We start from the raw sequence: 22,531 nt of genomic DNA on the forward strand, positions 1-22,531 counted from the left end.
ACAGAGATCCTTGTATTACTTGCAGTTCAGAAGTTACAATCCTAACATAGGACAGTGACCAATGAACTGTCACCAATGAGCTGCATACAAACATGAATGGTATAGTAAGAACTTCGCTTTTTTTTGTTTTGTGATATAGTTAGAACTTCCTTTGTCTTCCATTATTCTAATGTTGCTAAAATTAGTATTTTAGGGCAGATATACATTTTTATCAGTAAAGCTGTCCCCCATGGAATACTCTTGAAATCCTAAGGTTCTGTTTCCAAAGACCAAACCCTCTTAAAATATACTGCCCACCAGTATGGATGACATGTGATTCATACACATTGTAATCCTCATTGGCTTATGTGACATTCCCTGTAGACTGATTTACATACTTGTATGATTTGTTGTCTCTGTATAATGTGTGCGTGGTGTAAAGTACTGATACACACTACATTGATATGAGTAGCGCTATACAACAAATGAAATGCATATGAGAGAGGGATTACGTAATAATGAGGGGCACTGTTGAAGGGTGGCAGTGAGGGAGTCTGAGGAGGAGGTCATGGTGGGAGTGGCAACAGAGAGATGAGGGGCACTGGTGGAGGGTGGCAGTGAAGGAGTCCGAGGAGGAGGTCAATAAGGGGAGGGGCTATGGAGCAATGAGGGGCACTGGTGGAGGTTGGCAGTGAGGGAATCCGAGGAAGAGGTCATAGGGTGAAGGGGGGAGCAAGGGAGAGATAAGGGGCACTGCTGAGGGTGGTAGTAAAGGTATTTACAGAGAAAGAGGTTATTGGTGTGGCGCCAAAAAAGACTTTCGCATCAGCGCTAAAGCCGGCCCTGTCATGGCCTTTCTGTTTTTGTTTATTTAATTAGCAGTCGAGTCATAAGGACTACTGTGGAACATACTTTCAAAGTGTGTGCTAATTATATTTACTGCTATATTCAATGTTTTAAGTCTGAAGGTGATTTTACTCATGTTTGTACCGGGAATAATGAAAGTGAAGCCCAATGGTGCCTGATATGGGGCTGGGGCCCAAGGTCAGCTGTAAGATAAGGTGCACTGTAGAGGAGTAGTGGATAATCAAGCCTGCAGGGGAATGCTTTGTAGAGTCCGGGTTCAGGTGGAGGGAGTAATGAAGAGGGATTCTCCCTGAAGGCTTGCACAGAGGGGGCCCGAGAAGTGTCACTTGCCTGATACTCCCACCTCAGAAACCTCCTCTTCCCATCAAAGGAACATTACATGGAAAAAACACTTTTTTAGAGTGATAATATTTAGAAAGAGACTTAGAAAAGAGTGCGTTTTTCTGGGCCTTGTAAGACTAAGAAGAGATAAAGGAGGGCCCTGACGCAGGCCTGCCCAGACATGTATACAACAAATCGAGCCCGCAGTGGCCCACCCAAATGCACCCTTGGCCCACCCAAATCAAAATTCCTGGAGCCGGGCCTGGTGTGAGGTACAATGAAAATAGGTAGTAAGGGCAAATACACGCGTCAAGAGCGCATTAGTAAGTGAGTAGTGTGACGCTGTGGGCTAATGCTTTTGCGCAAGAATATTGCGATAGCAGAGTGCGGAGATGGAAAACTGTGCGCATGCTGTATGTATAATGCAGTGTTGTGCGCGTTGTGGCTTGATATCCTTACACTGGTTTTGATAGTTACATTACAATTAGGGCTCCCGGGTTTCTGTTTAAACGGATTTTTACCTATAAATACAGACGGAAAACAATTTTTCCTTTGTCTGTATTTATATGTAAAAACGGTAAAATACTAGTAAATTTTGCCAGGCGGCAGTGCTACAGCCCAGCGTTGCCACGCGCCTGGTCCTTTTGTTGCTGCCCCAGCCTTTGTTTTAAATTCGGCACGTATTTATATGGCCTCAGGTGACAGATTAATGGCGCGCAACACCCATGGGATTAAAGAGGAAAAGAAAAGAAGAAAGCCAAGCGGGATTGCACAGGATTTAAGACAGATTCGCATTTGCCCCCCCCCCCCCGTGTGTGTCAGCCCGGCAGAGACAGCTTCGTGGCAACACACAGACAGTGGCACCAGAGTACTTCACAGGTCGTTAAAAGACCATTTATTTGCTAACGAGGCTTTCTTGTGTGTTCTCACCCCTTCTAAGCGTCCCTGCAGCTCCGCTCTGCAATTTGAATCTTGGGGTCAATTATTCCAAGTCTTTTATCATGACTTGCATACCTCGCAGTACGAAAGCAAAAACCTTTTTTACGGGGAAATCAGCTTTGGAGACAGAGAATTATTTTAACTATTTAGGGCTCTTCTTCCGCTCTTCTCTTGCATGAAACTCACTTTTAACCGCCAGAGCACAAAAATTTAATAGCCACATTGAGGCAATCTTCAGATTTCCCCACAGGCTCGGACAGAAATCAACGAAAGAATTGCTTAACTTGTACAAAACCAATTGGATTTCTGCAGGGTCATATGGAGCAGGTCTATGGGGGTATGCACACAAACATTCTCCAGAGGGTAGAATTGAGAACCCATAGGGAAGGCCTAGTTTTTCTACAGAACATTTCTGTAAAAGAAACATGCTATGGAGTGCTAAATTTTATGAGAAGGGCATTAGTTATTAGAAAAAGGTCTGAGGTCATCCTTCTGTGATCGTTGCATTAACCCTGCTCTGAACTAGCTGTTGCATAGATATTTTATAATTTTAGCTTCTTATAATTCATAAACTTTTACTTATTGAATCTTGTAGGGGTCTTATTACTATGCTATCTCTACACCACATAAGTTCTACAATGGTCGCTGTAACGCTATTTTAACAATTTTACTTTTTAGCTGGAAAAGCATTATTTATTTATTTTATGCATTATATGTGCTCTTTTTATTGTCTTTCATGGTTCACTCTGAATAAAGATTTTATTCAGTCAGACTCGGGGACCACGTTCCAGCTGCTGATGAGCCACTACCAGTATTTGACGTGAGTTCATTAAACCTATGGGCTTTGAAATGTTTTTTTTAAAGTTCCTAGAAGAGTCTGTTTTGAGGGAAAAGAAGAAAGCCAAGCGGGATTGCACAGGATTTAAGACGGATTCGCATTTGAATCCACTTAAATCTAGTCAGGAGGCTGCCAGCGAGGAGGATGGTAGTAGAGAGTCTGCTAGTGAGGAGGAAGGCAGCGAGGTTTGTTGTTCCCTCAGCTCTTGTGTCTGTGTACAAGCAGTTGCACATGTGTTTTGGGGGACTGAAATAAATGTGGAAAAATACTAGGTGTAGCGTCATCTTTTGCTTGTGGCAAAAATAAATGCGGATAAATACAGAAAAAATGCCCCCAAAATAAATATGGATAAATACAGACGGAAATGGCAAAAAAATAAATACCATAAAACCGGGAGCCCTAATTACAATGTAACCAACAGGGGCACAGAGTGGGGGGAGGAAGGGGCGAACGGAGGTGAATGTAAAGTGTGTGCGGGAAGCTGGTTTAAATCACCGCGTAAGGTTTATAAGAATAGGTAGTAAGGGCAAATACACGCGGCAATAGCGCATTAGTAAGTAGCTAGTGTGATGCTGTGGGTTATTGCTTTACACACCGAGTGTGTGGGAGGGAAGGAACGAGCGGAGGTGGATTTAAAGTGGTTTGCGGGTTGCGGCTTGAGATCCTTACACTGTTTGTAAGAGTTACATTACAATGTAACCAACATGGACGCCGAATGGAGGGAGGAAGTGGTGGGTAAAGGGAAGGAGGGAACTGAGGTGGATTTAAAGTGTCTGCGGGAAGCAGGTTTAAATCACTGCGCGAGGTACAATCAAAATAGGTAGTAAGAGCAAATACACGCGGCAAGAGCGCATTAGTAGATGGGTAGTGTGACACTCTGGGCTAATGCTTTGCGCAAGAATATTGTGGTAGCAGAGTGTGGAGATGGAAAACTGTGCGCTTGCTCTATATGTAATGCAGTGTTTGCGGTTTGCGGCTTGAGATCCTTACACTGGTTTTTCTAGTTACATTACAATGTAACCAACAGGGGCACAGAATGGAGGGAGGAAGGAGTGGGTAAGAGGGAAGGAGTGACCATAGGTGAATGTAAAGTGTGTGCAGGAAGCTGGTTTAAGTCACCGTGTGAGGTGTATAAGAATAGGTAGTAAGGGCAAATACACGTGGCGAGAGCGCATTAGTAAGTGGCTAGTGTGACGCTGTGGGCTAATGCTTTGCGCAAGATTATTGGGGTAGCAGAGTGCAGAGATGGAAAACTGTGCATGTGCTCTATGTATAATGCATTGTTTGCGGGTTGCGGCTTGAGGTCCTTACACTGTTTTTCCTAGTTACATTACAATGTAACCAACAGGGGCACAAAATGGAGGCAGGAAGGAGTGGGTGGGAGGGAAGGAGTGAATGGAGGTGAATGTAACTGTGCGGGAAGCTGGTTTAAATCACCGCGTGAGAGACATCAAAAACGTATACGGCAGTGGTTTTTGGAGAGCGGTTTGCGACCCTTACACTGTGTGCTAATAGTGACACGAAAATGTAACCAACACGGGTGCCGAATGGAGGGAAAGGGACTGCATATAATAAAGGGACAACAGATCCAACGGCGAAAGAAAAGTAGCACGGAGCGAACAGTAGTACACCGTGGGGTAATGCTTCATTTATATTTGCAGCTTTAAAGCAGTAGGAATGTGGGGAGTATAGATAGTGAAAGCGTCTCGTGCGTGCGTTCTGCTCAGATGCTGTCATTACAAGAAACGCCTGGGGAAAGCAAAGCAGCGCCTGCATATGTCCTGTCCAGGTGCGTTCACATGCTGTGTCCGGGCAGGCACGCCGAAAGAAGACAGGGAGGGCCCCAAACATGCTTCTCTCCCAATAGAAAGCACGGATTTGGCAGGCGCGCCAGTAAGAAGCATGGGTGGAGCTTCCACCCTCGCTTCGCAGGACAAAGCGACAACAATAGATCTCGTCAGGAGCGAGCGGCGCATGCACTGCATCACTAGGCGAGACCTAAAAAGGGGTGTGTGTGTCGCATAAATCCAATGAATGTCTCCTGAATACAATATGTGCACTTTCAATTTTAAAACAAGCTTCCTACACAAAAAGCGATCTCTACGTCTTCTACACGATGGACAGATGGACCCATGCCCTGGCCTGCACGTGGCAGGTATTGTTACCACTCCAAGGGCCAAACTGCGTAACGTCGCACTACTGAAAGCAAAATGGGGGGGGGGTCCTTCAGGTTGTTTTTACCGCTTCTGCCCTTAATTATGCATGTGGCAGAGCGAAAAATGAAGGTGATCAGCCAATAAAAGAGCAGCGAAACTGTAGGAAACATCTGTCACTTGCAGACCATTTTCCCTGTGTAATTCTGATTTCACAAAGAAAAAACTGGAAGCTTCATTCTTTAATAAGTTTTTTAAGTCACGGTGTAAATGAAGGAAACAGATTTTGCCTCAAAGTTAGATTCCTGTTGTTAAAATGTCAGAAGTATAAATCAATATATTTGATCCACTACGTAGTGTCTAAGATGAGTGAAAACAGAGTGAATTCGGTTTGCTCCATATTTTGCCCTGATGCCAACATTTTTAGCTAATACGAGCAATGGTAAAAGTGTTTTTTTTCATTCAGTCGACTTTGGCTAAGTTTAATTTGCCCCCGGTGTTTAAGGAGTATTCAAAACAGCGTGAAATTTGCACACTTGTGGGGTCATTACGATGGTTGAAGGACCACCACCGCCAGCCATGCGGTGCTTGTCCTTTCGCCATCAGACCGCAATTTTCCCCCTGCCACATTACAATGGCGGGGGGATCCAAACTGTGACTGTGGTGGATGCAAAGACCATCCGCCAAGGAACCGCCACAGGCAATCTTTCCGATTGTTTGGCGGAGCGGTGTGCATCCATAAAATGGTGGCGTTGCCTAGCAGGCACCGTCTGCCAAATTAGGATGCTGTCTTAAGCCAGCCTTTCTGTGGCGGGTGAACCACCATTGAAAGGGTTTCGGAGATTGGTTTTGGGGGCCCGTTGCGGGCCCCCCTTATGTCTGGGGGTGGTGTTTATGCACTGGGGGGCATTTCACTGCACCAAGTGGCAGGCACCACGTGGTGCCTCCCACATAGTACAGTGCAATGCACAACATACATTTTGAACATCGCGGCAGGCCCGCCGCAATTTGAAAATGCAAGATGGTTGCGGGGAAAGGAAGATGGAAGATGAGGAGGTCGCAGAGAGCTGGGAAGAAACGGCTAACAGCGGAGAAATAGACAGAAGGTTGGGGAAAAAGCTGAAGATCACACAAAAGGAAAGAAAGTCCATCCCTCTAAAACCCCGATTGTGATTCAGGACGACTCAATTCATGCAGGCCCTCCTCCACAGATAAGAATCTTGAAGAGACCCATGAGCAACGGTTTGGCAAGTAACGCCAATTCTGGCAACAAGCCAGCATTCCCCGTGAAATCTCTGGCACAGAGAGAGGCGGAGTACGCTGAAGCCAGGAGACGAATCTTAGGGAGTGCCAGCCCAGAGGAGGAACAGGAGAAACCTGTGGTAGACAGGCCAACAAGGATCTCCCAGACAGAAGACAGTCGGCCATCCAACAATGTGATCAGGCAGCCACTTGGTCCGGATGGCTCACAAGGCTTCAAGCAGCGTCGATAAATGTGGGCCCAAGTTCCTGCAGCAGAATGTATTGTTGCCTGCTTTGGGTCACACTGCCGAGGCGCCGCCGGCAGACCGATGGACATGAGCTAAGGGTATGGCCTGATTGGACTTGCACTGTGACCCCCTTTGCGCCGCCCACTGTGACCTTAAACCCCGTGCACTGTGACCCCCTCACCCCTTAGCTCCACCCACTGTGATTGGCACCCTGATATGCGTTGTCCCAAGTCACTGGTCAAGGAATATTAAGGTGAGGGGGGGGGACCCCGGAGGACCCTTCGAATGCAGGAGAGAGTATGGACTTGAGGTGGCTTGTGTGCCACTTTTGTTAAAGCTAGTGCAAGCAATAATATTAATGAAATTTTGTGGGGGTGGGTAGGGTAAGAATAGGTTTGTGTTTCCCACATGTCGTTTTATTTATTTATTTATTTATTTTAATTCCTGATGTGCATGTTGCTCTCCTGGCTTGAAATGAAATGGTTGGCTTCAGGTGGGGTTTTCTTTTAGTTTGTTTCCTCAATATTTCAAGTCCGTCAGATTTACACATGCATGGCAGGGGTTTTAATTGTTCAAAGATGGAATGAATTGGTTTTTACAGAAAACGATAGTTTAAATTGATCTTTGGTAAACTAAAAGTTTGAGCAAAATTTGCAATTCAGTGCTTTGACCAGGCAAACTGCTTTCGGGGCGGGGTTACCCAGAGAAGCACTAGGGAGAGAAAGACTGGCCTTGCTTCCTTGCAATGTATTCTTTGACATGACCTTGCGGTCCAGCAAGTGCCCAGATCTTTAGTGGTGTCGTCATGAGCTTAGAATGTCCTGAGTTTGATTGGAAAGGAAGAGACTGTGATGACTTGAGTGATTGGTGGCGATACTTCCGTAATCTAAGTACCGCTCCCACTTTGGCACCAGCTGAAGCTGTGCATGCCTGTTATTGCCCAGTCTTCAGTTTAGGGATGCATTCGTTTTGGTGTTTTTGTTGTAACTTTTTTTTCCTGGTCCGTTTTTGTGCCAGTCTAAGGAAGAAGGATACAGGGTGTCCGGTGCCATGATGCTTGTGCTATTCCGTGATCAGATCAGGAGTGCGGGTGGGACAGGGGACGTCCATGTTTATGCAGCAGACCCGGTGATGGTGTTGCCTCAGTCATCAGTCTTCATGCAGCCTTTAGATGGGTGCATCTCTGTCATTCTTTTCGTTCATGGTACGTTCTTCAGCTCTGTACCACATACTTTTATTTTTTAGAATCATACTATTGGGAACAAACCATGCAAAATAAAGTTTTTAAAAAAATGCAACCTCCACGGTGGCGGTCACATCCTAATTGGGTGTGCGGGACTGCCGCATGTATTGCGGACGGTCCCGGTCACCACTATGATGGCGGAAGGGCTCCAGAATGTCCGCTATTGTACTTGGCCCATAGGTTAGAGAAATGTGTGAGCTGTTTATCTGTTGTTGGGTGTACACTGTTAATTGAAATAGTTAAGGCCAAAATCACACCAGTGAATTAAAATGAAATGTTATCATTTATATATTTATTTAGTAAAGTTTTATATAAAGCGAACATGGCCCATGAGGGTATCAGAGCGCTTTACAGAAGATCAGAAGGGAGAACCAGAAAAGCAAACAACAACATAATCAAGAGAGGTACAGACTGTAAGCTCACAAATTGAGGAGAGTTCCCTCCATAGGACCAAGCCGACATGACAATAGACATGATCCAACATTCTATTCATACTCATGGGTGCATGGGTGTAGATACTGAGTCAGCTTGTGAGACCTAGAGCTGAAATGTGTTCATAAGTAATATTTTAACATCTTTTTTTGTTTTGTATTTTTCACCACAAAATGTTATTGCAGATAGCCAAATGAGCCCTGGTGTAGCCAACGTTTAAAGTATTACAATATATCTAGTAGCATGTTGCAAGCCTGAGCCTAGGGTCACTTCCCTGCGTCCTCCAAGCATCACTCACACAGGCATTATCTTGTGAGTGTGTCTAGCCAGTGTGTCATGGGCCCTGGTGCAAGGAAGGAAATAGTTCCCATGGCCGTTGTTTGATCTATGAAATACAGCAATAATCAGAGTCCAGTTGGGCACGCACTTCTCTGAGCTACGGTGCCACTGCACCTCCTGCAACAACAGAAGCTACGCTCCTGGGATGTGGCGGTAATAATAAAAACATTAAATTAAATATATGCAATAAAAAATAAATGCCTGATGGATGGTGTAAGAGTTGGTGGGCTTTGCCCCACTGTAGCTTTAATGCAACCCTTTAATTCACTACATCCCACAGCACAACTGCATAGCAAACCTCTGCACGAGTGGGATTAAAGTAGTTAGTGCGAACCATGCACAGGCCTGCCAGTCTTAAGACTTTTTTTTACCCCCATCCTTTCCCTGCCCCAAAGATAAAAGTTCGCATCTGTAGCCACCTAGCATGTCCTGGGGAGTGTTAACATGAGGACCGCAATGTGACTCATGCACAGAACTCCAGAGCTGGAAACCTGCCTCATGAAAGGGTTTCCAGCTCATCGTGTGAATGTGACTCTACCGGTGCCCGCGTGATGAGGTGGAGTCGTATATAGAGCGCAGCATTCACCATGGTTGTATTGGGATTCAAAATCGGCCCGGGCACACAAAAAAAGTGGCCCACATTTGCATATTGCCTTTCCTCAAAACACTGCTTCAGCGAAATTTTATAAAAAACAAACATTTACAATGCAATGGTCTCGTCCTTGTTAAAGTTACAGCTATTGGCATTGCTCATGACATTATTTTAGTTTTTAAAACTTAGAAATAAATGGCATTGTCATTTACAATGCCAATAGCTTAATCTCTCGCAAATGCGAGACCTATTGCATTTGGACCCACACACACACAGAGCCACACGTACCCACACACACAGAGCCACACACACCCACACACAGAGCCGCACGCACCCACACACACACAGCCACACACACACACACACACACACACACACACACACACACACACACACACACACACACACACACACACACAGCCACACACACACACACACACACACACACAGACAGAGCCACACACTACACACAGAGCCACACACACACAGAGACACACACACAGAGCTACACACACACACAGACCGAGCCCCCCACACACACACAGAGCCACACACACACAGACAGAGCCACACACACACACACAGACAGAGCCACACACACACACACAGACAGAGCCACACACAGATCCACACACAGACAGAGCCACACACAGAGTCACACCCAGAGCCACACACACACACAGAGAGCCACACACAGAGCCACACACACACACAGAGCCACACACAGAGTCACGCACACACACAGAGCCAAATACACACACACACACACACACACACACACTCACTCACAGAGAGCCACACACAGCTCTCTGCCCAGTAAAGCCCCAGGGAACAGAGGCACGAAAAAATGGATCACAAGCAGAGAACAGAGGCACAAGCAGGGAACTGAGGCACGAAAACCGGATCACAAGCAGAGAACAGAGGCACGAAAACCAGATCACGAGCAGGGAACAGAGGCACAAAAACCGGATCACAAGCAGGAAACAGAGGCACAAAAAACGGATCACAAACAGGGAACAGAGGCACGAGCGGGGAACAGAGGCACAAGCAGGGAACAGAGGCACAAGCAGGGAACAGAGGCACGAAAACCGGATCACAAGCATGGAACAGAGGCACGAAACCCAGATCACAAGCAGGGAACAGAGGCACAAAAACCGGGTCACAAGCAGGGAACCAAAGGCACGAACAGGGAACAGAGGCACAAGGAGGGAGCAGAGGCACAAGCTTGGAACAGAGGCACAAGCAGGGAACAGAGGCACAAGCATGGAACAGAGGCACAAAAACCCAATCACAGGCAGGGAACAGAGGCACAAGCAGAGAACAGAGGCACAAGCAGGGAACAAAGGCACGAAAACCGGATCACAAGCAGGGAACAGAGGCACGAACAGGGAACAGAGGCACGAAAACCAGATCACAAGCAGGGAACAGAGGCACAAAAAGCGGATCACAAGCAGTGAACAGAGGCACGACAACCGGATCACAAGCAGGGAACAGAGGCACAAGCAGGGAACAGCGGCACAAGCAGGGAACAGAGGCACAAGCAGGGAACAGAGGCGCAAGCAGGGAACAGAGACACAAGCAGGTAACAGAGGCACAAGGCCCACCCGAGAGCCCCCTTGCTCACCTCCCGGCAGAGGCACGAAAACCGGATCACAAGCAGGGAACAGAGGCACGAAAACCGGATCACAAGCCGAGAAGAGGGGCACAAAAACTGGATCACAAGCAGGGAACAGAGGCACGAACAGGGAACAGAGGCACGGACAGGGAACAGAGGCACAAGCAGGGATCAGAGGCACGAAAACAGGATCACAAGCAGGGAACAGAGGCACAAAAACCGGATCACAAGCAGGGAACAGAGGCACGAGCAGGGAACAGAGGCACAAGCAGGGAATGGAGGCACAAGCAGGGAACAGAGGCACTAGCAGGGAACAGAGGCACAAGCAGGGAACAGAGGCACGAAAACCGGATCACAAGCAGGGAACAGAGGCACGAAAACTGGATCACAAGCAGGGAACAGAGGCACAAAAACCGGATCACAAGCAGGGAACAGAGGCACGAACAGGGAGCAGAGGCACAATCAGGGAACAGAGGCACAAGCAGGGAACAGAGGCGCAAGCAGGGAACAGAGACACAAGCAGGGAACAGAGGCACAAGGCCCACCCGAGAGCCCCCTTGCTCACCTCCCGGCAGGGATCTCCAGGGTCCGATTCCAAGCTACTGGAGGCTGTGCTCGGGCCAAAAATGGCATCCGCCCCTCCCTCAGTCTTTCTCAAGCGACTTCTTCACAGATAACGGCCCCGGCTAGGTGGCACACATGGACACCTAAAGGGGACAGGAAAGTTCCACAAAAAGAGAATACACAAGAGAGGAGCGCTCCACAGCACCATCTTTCTCCGAAGTGAAGCAGAAATGCCTCAGAGAAAGCAGCGTCATTTTCGGATTCGGGGCATGGTTTACTTTCTCTCCTCTTCCCATTGGCTGGAATGTAAAATTCCAGCCAATGGGAAGAGGAGAGAAAAAAAACAGAAAGAAGCGAAAAAACACGCCCCTGAATCCGAAAAAGACGGGGCTTAAACGGAGTGATGCCCCTCTCCCCAATGGCTGACCTCCATTTAGGAAGCCAGCCAATGGAGAAGAGGGGCGGGTTCAAGCCCCACTACTACAGACATAAAGTCTCGGAGCGAGACTGCACAAGCGCAGCCTACGCAGTCCGAGACCTAAAAAGGGGGTGGGGTAGATACAAAAAAATGCACGGATTTGTTTACACTGGTGACTGAAAACAAGTGAGGCTACTTCTGCTGAGGCCCCCTGCCCCGCTAGATATGCATACATTAATGGGCCGGCCCTGGAGAGAAAGTGGCACCGGCCCATCCGGCATTGCCCGAGTGCCCGCGTTACCAATCTGATGCTGGCATTCACCCAGCAGGCATCTTGGCGCTATCGGATTGTCAGCCTACGCAGAGGTTTCTCTAAAGAACTGCAGATGGAGGAGCTGTATTATAACTCGTTATAGAACAGCGTCCCACGGCGGCACCCAGTGAGCAGGCAGGCCTGCATGCATGACAAACAGCACAAAACAATCTTACTTATGCAAGGCTCACATCTTCTCATAAAAGGTGTGCCAGAAATGCTGTTTAGATGTGATTTCACAGACTGTGGGTCGCTACCGCTAGGGGGGTGTCTTTCCATAAAGAAACCGCCCTGCAAAGCATTGCGAAGATATGAATAGTGTAGATTCGATGTGCGGACAGATCTTCGTTAGCAGCTGCAGCACACGAAGCAAGCTGAGGCAGAAATAGCTACAGCACCCTGGATGCCCTACGCCTACGGTCTTTAGTAGACACACTACACCCAGCCAGTCCCTGCACGACCTTCCATCTCACTGCAGATGCTGCCTTTCATAGATCGTCAGGCTCTTTGTCAGCTCACTGGATGAACAGATGCACTTCTAACAGGGCCGCCCACCCTGTAATTCTCATAGTATACTGTTAGTAACGGCACTGCATGGCTTTCTACATATGACCTCCTGCATGCTGCCTGCTCACTCCTCTCATAACTATGCATATCTATCCAACGTGTGAATCACTGCGTTGCACTTTATACATGCTTTGATATACTTCTGCAGTTTGTGATGCATGTGCCACAACAGTGCATGTAATACTGCAATGAATTTAAAGTTGCAACGCCTACCTCCTAAAGCTAAATGTACCAGTGCACTGCATGTACCAATGCACGTGTACTTTGAAACTGCATGTCCTTTTGCCCTGCCTCTCACATTGTACCGTGTACCCCACCACACTACGCGCCCTAATCCAGTTTAGGACCAATACAATGCAATTCCCGCTGCACTATATGTCTCCGGGCTGTTGTATGTCTAAACAACTACTGCCTAAACCACGGCTTTCTTAACCACGAAAGCCTAACCATGAGATTTTCTCAACCACTACCTTTTTTTAACACAACTTCCTAAACCACGAAATAAAACATCTCGTGTTTGGCCAGTAGATGGCACTATTGTAATTACAATACTTCTTACAATACCACTCGTTAAAAATAAACGGATCTAAATCTTTTTTTTTACAACGCATACCATTACCTTTTTTTTATTTTTCCTTTTTTTGGGGGGAGGGGGGAGACCCCCCCACACCCCCCCTAATGTTCCCTTAATTCTGAGGAGTGTAGTGGAGAGACTCGTGGTTCAGGGAAGTCGTGCTTAATGGAAGTCGTGGTTTTTAAAAGTCGTGGTTCCGGCTTCGTTGTTCAGGTAAGTCGTCATAAAATGATCGTTGTTCAGGATGTTTCCCGTCTCCGGGCACGTTATACCTCCACCTCACTACATGCCCTATGTCAATGCACTGATGAAAACAAAAAAGTACTGTTTATACAACATATCGCCTGTCCTCCGACGCTGCATATCTCAGTACAGTGTACCTCACTACGCTGCATGAGTTACAGCACTGTGCAATACTGCACTGCATGTCCCATCAATGTTTTGGTAAGCTCTATGTCCCCTTCCTCCACCTGTAAAACAGCATTGCAGATCTGTACTCCACCTCCTGCTACAATACATTTCTGGTAAATTGGACATGTGTGTACCCCTTGATCTGATCATGTTTGTTTTTGTATCTCGCTGTGCGCGCCAATTTTTCGACATTGTGTGTATTTGGACTCTTGAATCCAGTGCGAGACGTAGCACTTCCTAAGTGAATGCTCTTGATGTCCTCTTCCTCCACTGTACTTTATGCCCCACCCACAATGCATGCCCCAACACAGTCCATGTCCAGTCATGCTTCGTGGTGAATGTGACTGCCTTTCATGCTAAACTGCATGCACATGCACTGCACGTCTCACTGCACTACATACTCCGTCTCACTGTATAGTCCATCTTACTTGACACACTACATATCTTGGTGCAATACCCGCCCGCTGCCCTCAATCACCAAGGGGGCTGCATGTCCTTCTGTACGTCCCACTTTCCCTCCCACTGCATGTCACAAGGTGTGTCCTGCTACAGCGTATGTCCTAGCCACACTTAGTACGCTTTCCCGGGACATGTCTCACCACATTACAACTTTAGCAACACTGCATGCTGATCACATAGTTTATCTATGAACTTTATACCTCTCGGCACTTTGGCTCACTGTATGTCCATTCACGCACATCTCTGTGTGTGGCATGCCTATGCTACTGCATGCCCTGCTTACGTTCCTGCTGCACTAAAGTAGACAACAAGCATTTGCAATGCAATAGGACTCTCATTTACGAGAGACCTATTGCAAATTGCATCATGGACAATAGGAGGGAGGGTGAGGGCACGGGCATGGACAATGGGAATGCTGGCGGGGAGAAGGGGGCACAAAGTACTGCTCACAGTCCACATATGGTGTAACACTCGAAGTAAAGGGGCCAAAAGCCATGGGAGGTGACAAAAATTGACACATAGCCGTCAGGAGGAGGGACTAACAAGCCTCAAAATTTATCAGAAGACAGCATTTACCGAGAACAAAGACACAAGCCAATGGGCGGGCTAAAGCAAAGTTGCGTTCTCGCCCCCCTTTTGTTCAACCTTTACACCGTCGACCCGGGAAGATTCATGGAGAAAAGCAATCTCCTGCCAAAACTGGGCCTAGCAAAAACGAACCTGCACATTTTGCAATATGCCGACGATATTGTTATAATGGACCAGGCAAAATCTGGCCTCCAACGAGCCTTAAGCACGCTCCACAAATATAATACTACTAACGCTCTAAAAATCAACCAGGAAAAGACGAAGGTTTTGATATTCGGCTGTTGCAAGAACAAGAAAAGTTTAAGGTGGAACATGGGGCCCGCAAAGATCAAAACAACATGAAAATACAATTACCTGGGGGTCTGGTTTAGCGAGTCTTCCAGACCATCAGTCCACCTAGCCGCCTTGAAAAAAAAAAGCTGGAGCAATAACATACTCCCTGACCCGACTCAACCAGTCCCTGAGTAGTCCTTCTGCTAAACCCATTCTGAAGGTGATTAAAGTCACTCTTCTCCCCTCCTTAAACTATGGGCATCAGGCCTTTCCTGGCGCATGCTCAGCCAGTCTCAACCATGCCCAAGTTTTCATTTATAAAAAAATCTTCCATCTTCCGAATTTCATCCACAGGGCAAGCCTACGACTGGAGCTGGGCCTTCAAAGACAATCTATTTTCTGTGAGGCTGATACCCTGAAATACTTTATAAGGACACTAAAAGCCGCAGACAACACTCTAAAAGCCCGATTAAAAGAAACTCTTGCCAGCTCTGCGAATCCGTGGAATCGTCAAATTATAAAGGCCATAAGAACGCCAGACATTGACAACACATTACTAACCACAGACACTATTCCATATAGAGTCTGGAATAGGGTTATCAATAAACAGGTCAGACAAATTTCTTAACGGACGGACATCTAGGTTCTAAAAACATCACCTATCCTGCTTCCTTTGAATAACTCATACCTCCCTGGGGTACCTCAATCTTACCTCCTGAAAAATGGGAACGCAGTGGCCCGGAAGAACATTATGTTCATGCGTCTCTTAGGTCTGCGCTCCACTGCCTTCAACCGATGGGCTCCAACAAGTGAGGAGGGGGCCTGCAGACTGTGCAACTACAGGTCTGAATCATGGTTGCATCTTCTGTGCTGTTGTCCCGCCCTTGACGCTGCCAGAAGACTTCTTTTAAAAAACGTATATTTAGAATGGGGCATCAGAACATGCTGGGAGGCATCGGCCCTTTACTTTACTTCCTTAGACACTCAAGTGCTTTTAAGGTCTGGAAAATATGTGAGATTCCAGGACAATCTCTTTTTACCCACTCTGGCCCCTGCCCTTCCAGTTCCTCCCTCCCAAAAACTTATCACCGACTTTTTTCGCCCCCTGTCCTAGTATTCTTGTACTAATTAATTTTATTCTTGGCTCTGGAAACCTGTTACGTGATTATAATGGTAACTATAAGATTGCCTTGTTAGTTATATGTATATGAACTTAAACTTGATGGTTGTCTTAGTTTTTGCTTTTAACGTGGTAACTGCACTATGATGACACTCTATTGCAATGATTTTAATTAACTGCTAATTTAATAAAAAAACAAAAAAAACTGCAATGGGCGGAGAGTGGGCAGAGCTTCCACAAAGCTACCACTCGTACTGAATACTGCATGCCTCATAATGCGAGCAGCGCATGCGCGCTGCCGCTATAGGCTCGACCTAAAAATGACTTCCAGCTACAGTTGTATCCAAACACTCCTATACATTATACACATTCATAATGAATTTAGTTGCAGTCTGTTCTCCCAGTTTTAATTTATTTTATAGTTTCTTTTGTATTGTAACCTTCCTGGTAGGTCGCTCCCCCAAAACACAGCTCCGCCTGTGTGCCCTGACGCTGCAGCTGCTGTAGAAGTCGAGGCCCTCCTCCACCCGCAGGCTACCACCTGCGCCTCATCCCTGGTGGCCAGTGGTAGGCCCTAGGTTTGTATCTTGTGCTCGTTTTTTTCTTCTGTCTCCCCCTTGCTGCCCTTGATTGTGCCCATTTTGCCTTCTGTCGCCCCCTCGCTGCCCTTAATTTGTGCCCATTGTGCCTTCTGTCCCCCCTTGCTGCCCTTGATTGTGCCCTTTTTTGCCTTCTGTTTTCCCCCTCGCTGCCCTTGATTTGTGCCTGTTTTTTGCCTTTTGTTTCCCCCTCGCTGCCCCTGTTGTGCCCCGTTGCCTTCAGGTGCCCCCACCGTTCCCATTCCTGCCTCTGCATCCCTTGTGGCCCCGCCCCCCTCACTACCCATTCGCTGCACCTGCCTCCTGCCTCCCAGCTGCTCCTACCTCCCACATCCCCATATATGGCGGCCACGCGCAGGGGGCATGCCGCTGGCGCGCAGAAGGCTAGCCTAAGGCAAACCCGTCTGAGCCCGGCCGTGCCTGGACCGCGCCCAGCACCAGAACCCCTGGTCCTCACACCCGCCACAATGACCACCACCGCTACGACGCCAGCACACTCCACACTCTCAACCCCGGAAATGACCAACACCTGCTTGAAGGCTGCCCCAAAACGCACACACGGTCCCTTTACCTGCCGGAACTACAGCTACACCAGCCTCAGAGCCGCCAAACAACCCGCCAAGAAATACCTCAACCACCTCCGGTGCCTCATACTGAACACCCGCTCCACATGCAAACACGCTGTCGAGCTCTGGGACCTGCTCGACACATCATCCCCGGACTTCACCTTCCTAACAGAGACCTGGATGAACGACTCCTCCGCACTCGACATTGCCATAGCCATCCCAGACGGCTACAATATCACCTGCATAGACCGCACCAACGGAGTCGGAGGAGGAATCGCCATCATCCACAAGAACAGCATCAGGGTCTCGACCAGCACCAATGACACGCTCAGCATCGCCGAACACATGTATTTCAAGATCCACACAGACCCCAACTCCACCCTCAGAGGCACCCTCGTCTACAGACCCCCGGACCCCGAATCCAGTTCAGCGACTCCATAGCCGACTTCATCAGCACGCACGCCCTGACCTCCACCGACTACATCCTCCTCGGAACCCTGAACTTTCACCTGGAGAACAACAACGACAGCAACTCGACAACCCTGATCGATAACCTCGCCAACCTCGGACTGAGGCAACTCGTCACAACGCCTACCCACTCCGCAGGCCACACGCTTGACCCCATCTTCTCCGCAAGCCCCCGCGTCGCCTTCAGCCACACCACGAACTCCTCTGGACCGACCACCGCTGCATCCACTTCTCCTTCCAGAAACCCACCATACTCCACCACACCCAACAGATCCCTTGTCGCTGCTGGTAGAAACTTCGCTGAAGACCAACTACATGCAAACCTCGCTCTCAGCCCACCCACTGAACCCTTCAACACCGACGACGCTGCCCGCAACCTCCGACGCTGGATCGATGACTGCGCCAACACCCTCGGCCCACTGAAGAAACCCCCCCACAGAGACACCAGCAGGAGGGCCAGCTGGTTCACCCCAGAACTCCTAGCCTCCAAGTGAGCATGCGGGAAGCTAGAGAAGAAATGGCACAGCAAACAGATTCCAGACAGCCACGCAGCCCACAAGGACGCCACCCCCAACCACCATCACCTCATTAGGACCTCCTTCAAAGACCACCTCGACAACAACGCCCACAATAGCAAGGAGCTCTTCAACATCGTCAAGGAACTCGCCAAACCCAGCTCCAACACCAATGACATCCCGCCGTCGCAAGCCCTGTGCGACTCCCTCGCATCTTTCTTCCACCGCAAGATAGCAGACATCCATGACAGCTTCAACACCCAGACAGCCCCAACAGACAGCAACACAACAGTCTCTCTGCACACCATTGACCACGACCCCCTGCTAGCCTGGACCAGCAAGAGCATCGATGACACCATCAAGACCATGAGCACAATCCACTCTGGCTCCCTGTCAGATCCATCCCCGCATCACATCTTCAACAAAGCCAGCAGCTCCATCGCACCCAGGCTGCCCGCCTGATCCATTTTCTCCCAAGAGATCAACACGTCCGCCCCTCCTAAAAAGCCTCCACTGGCTCCCGGTAGCTGCCCGCTGCAAGTTCAAGCTGGGCTGTATCATTTCCAAATCCCTTGCCGGTCAGGGCCCCCTCTTTATTTCTTCCCTCCTCCAACCCTACGTCCCCTCTCGTACTCTCCGGTCTTCCCAACTGGCCTTGTTATCCATTCCCAGATACAAGAGGAAGAAACACGGTGGGCTTAAGTTTTCCTTCCTGGACCCCACTTTTTGGAATTCCCTCCCCCTGCCTCTCAGGCTGTCCACTTCGTACCCCAAATTCAGATCTTCCCTTAAAACTTTTCTTTTTACTGAATCCTACAAATAACCGGCCTCTTTGCTCCCTCATCTGCTCTCTTCATTATGGCGCCAAGAAACCTAATGGTGTTAGTTGCGCCTTATAAATTTGTTTATAGAATAGAATAGCACCCCACCCCACCTGCACAACGTCATCAATCGCTCCCTCGAGACCGCAACCTTCCCAGAGAGCTGGAAACATGCCGAGATCAACGCCCGGGCCGACGACGGCTGAAATGCCAGAAACCGGTCCCCGGAAGCTTGTCTCCTTACCAGTGAAGAATTGGCTTGGTAGTTTGGTCTGCCCTGTTCCCATGAGGCACGGGGTCAGGCTAATTTGCATATAGCCAGGTTCTGAACTGGGGTGATGCAGTGAGCTAAAAAATGGTGATGGATTAAGCCCTGATCTCTTGACTGGGTAAGAGTGGTCTGCTTAATTCAGACACTCTGTTCATCACTACCACCCCCTTTTCTGTATCCGAGATTATCTGCGGTATACCCCAGGGTTCCTCCGTCAGCCCGACACTGTCCAACATTTACATGGCCCCGCTCACACACGTTGCCCGACAGCACGACCTCAACATAATCTCCTATGCCGACGACACCCAACTGATCCTCTCCCTCACCAAGACCCATCACCGCCAAAGCCAACCTCCACGAAGGAATGAAGGCTGTCGTCGACTTGATGAAGACCAGCCGACTGAAGCTGAACACAGACAAAATGGAGGTGCTCATCCTCGGCTCCAACCCTTCAGCCTGGGATGACTCCTGGTGGCCGATGGCACTAGGGATAGCCCTGACACCCACCGACCACGCACGCAACCTGGGAATCATCCTCGACTCAACGCTCTTCATGACCAAGCAAGTCAACGACATCTCCTCCTCCTGCTTCAACACCCTCCACATGCTCCGCAAGATCTACAGGTGGATCCCGACAGATACAAGAAGAACAGTCACCCAGGCCCTCGTCAGCAGCAGACTTGACTACGGAAATGCCCTCTACCCGGGAGCCCCGACCAAGCTCATCAAACAACGGCAACGCATCCAAAATGCCTCGGCACGACTGATCCTCGATGAACCACGCCACAGCCACATCACCCCCCACCTGAGAAACCTGCACTGGCTGCCCGTCAACAAGAGGATATCCTTCAGGCTCCTTATCCACGTACACAAGGCACTCCACATAACCGGCCCAGCCTTTCCTCAACAAACGACTTTTCTTCTACACCCCTAACCCCCAGCTCCGCTCCACTGACCTCGCACTCGCCACCGTCCCGCGCATCCGAAGTACAACCACCGGCTGGAGGTCCTTCTCCCACCTCGCTGCCAAGACCTTGAACACCCTCCCACTGAACCTACAACAGAGGGTACACAGACAAAATATCGAGTTTTAAATTTCGATATACAATAATATCGAAGTTTAAATATCGATGGGACAAAATATCGAAGGTAAGTAATATCGACAGTCTTAATATCGATATTAGTATGATATCAGTAATATCGAAGTTTTAAATATCGATGTCAATAATATCGAAATAAATAACTTCGATGTTACTAATATCAATTTTTAAATGAATTTAGTGTATATTATATTGTATTTATTATGTTTTATTATTTATTTTTAATGTAATTTAATTAAATATTGTCTTTTACTACTGTAGCAGGTTGTGGGTTTATAGGGGAATAGGGTGGGAAGTAATTTAATTATGTTAAATTAATTATTAATTAGTAGGAATTATTAATTAATTAATTGAGAATTAATTTTTAATTAATTGATTAATTGATAAATATGTTCTGTAGCGGGTTATGGGTTTATAGGGGAATAGGGTGGGAAGTAATTTAATAATAATTAATTAATTATTATATGTTTGTACATATTTTAATTAATAATTAAATGGTAATTAATTTATATTAGTTAATTAATAAATATAATTTTGTACATATTTTTAATTATTAATTAGTTGGTAATTAATTAATATTAATTAGTTAATTACATTAATTATAGTAATTTTTTATATATATTTTTTTGTTATTCTTAATTAATTAATTGGGAAAAATAATATTAATTATTAAATTAAATTAATTACAGCTAATGTGCTAATATATTTACTTTATTGTTATTGTTAATTAATAATTAATTGGTAATTAAATAATATTAATTAATTTTGGGTAAAGGAGTATTTTTAGGGTTCAGGGTCAGTTTTCAGTTTTTGGGTAAAGGGGTATTTTTAGGGTTTAGGGTCAGTTTTCAGTTCTTGGGTAAAGGGGTATTTTTAGGGTTCTGGGTCAGTTTTCAGTTTTTGGGTAAAGGGGTATGTTTAGGGTTCAGGGTCAGTTTTCAGTTCTTGGGTAAAGGGGTATTTTTAGGGTTCAGGGTCAGTTTTCAGTTTTTGGGTAAAGGGGTATTTTTAGGGTTCAGGGTCAGTTTTCAGTTTTTGGGTAAAGGGGTATTTTTAGGGATAAGGGTCAGTTTTCAGTTCTTGGGTAAAGGGGTATTTTTAGGGTTCAGGGTCAGTTTTCAGTTTTTGGGTAAAGGGGTATTTTTAGGGTTCAGGGTCAGTTTTCAGTTTTTGGGTAAAGGGGTATTTTTAGGGTTCAGGGTCAGTTTTGGGTTTTTGGGGTACAGGGATATTTTTAGGGTTCAGGGTCAGTTTTGGGTTTTTGGGGTACAGGCGTACAGGGTAAAAACAAAAAAAATTACATTAAATCAATTTAATAACATTAAAAAAAATAAAATTACATTAAATTATTAAGTGTTTTATTTATTTTAAATGTATATGTATTAGTTTTAATTTTGTTTTAATATTTTTATTTAATATTTGTAAAATTATATGTATTTTAAAATTATTTTTACATTATTAATAATACATTTAAAAAATGATATTTTTAATTCCGATATTTTTGTACTACGATATTATTTTTTCGATATTTTTGTACTTACCTTTATGAAGATATGATTCCGATATTTTTGATGTCGATATTTTTGTGCCGATATTTTTGTATTTCGATATTCTGTCTGTCGATATTATGTCAGACATTCACAACAGACCCAAGACCTACTGACCTTCAGGAGGCTACTAGACCTGGCTGTTCGATCAGTAGCGGCTCCCCCCCAGCGCCTTGAGACCCTCACAGGTACGTAGTGAGCTCTACAATTGTTGTTTGACTGATTGATAAAACATTTTTAAATTAATTGAAATGCACAATATAAATGCTGATAACGTAAACTACCAAGAGGTAAAATGCAGAGAAGAGAAAGCTGTTCGATTCATACCCCTTAATTGTTTTGCATTATGGGGGTCCCGTTGTGCCCCTCTTTTGTTTTCTCTTTTTTGGCGGAGGGAGGTGCACCTCCTACACGATACCCTTCTTTTAAAAAATATTTCTCACCTGCCTCTATCTTACTGTAACACCATGTGCTGAAGTGCTGGCGGGGAATTTTTGGGCAGCACTCAGTTTGCATAACGAAGGCCGCTGGCCCACAATGTCCTTCTGT

At 46.8% G+C, this 22,531-nt stretch overlaps 1 protein-coding gene and 1 pseudogene across 1 annotated transcript in view; both read left to right on the forward strand.

Moving 5' to 3' along the window:
* The window catches only part of LOC147685432 (cyclin-dependent kinase-like 4), an 892,274-nt gene that overhangs the window by 98,351 nt on the left and 771,392 nt on the right, over positions 1–22,531 (forward strand). The gene's annotated exons all lie outside the window — the stretch shown is intronic.
* LOC147685433 (SUZ RNA-binding domain-containing pseudogene) lies at positions 6,139–6,775 on the forward strand (annotated as a pseudogene).

This window comes from Lissotriton vulgaris, chromosome 10, assembly GCF_964263255.1.
Source record: "Lissotriton vulgaris chromosome 10, aLisVul1.2, whole genome shotgun sequence".
NCBI lineage: Eukaryota > Metazoa > Chordata > Amphibia > Caudata > Salamandridae > Lissotriton > Lissotriton vulgaris.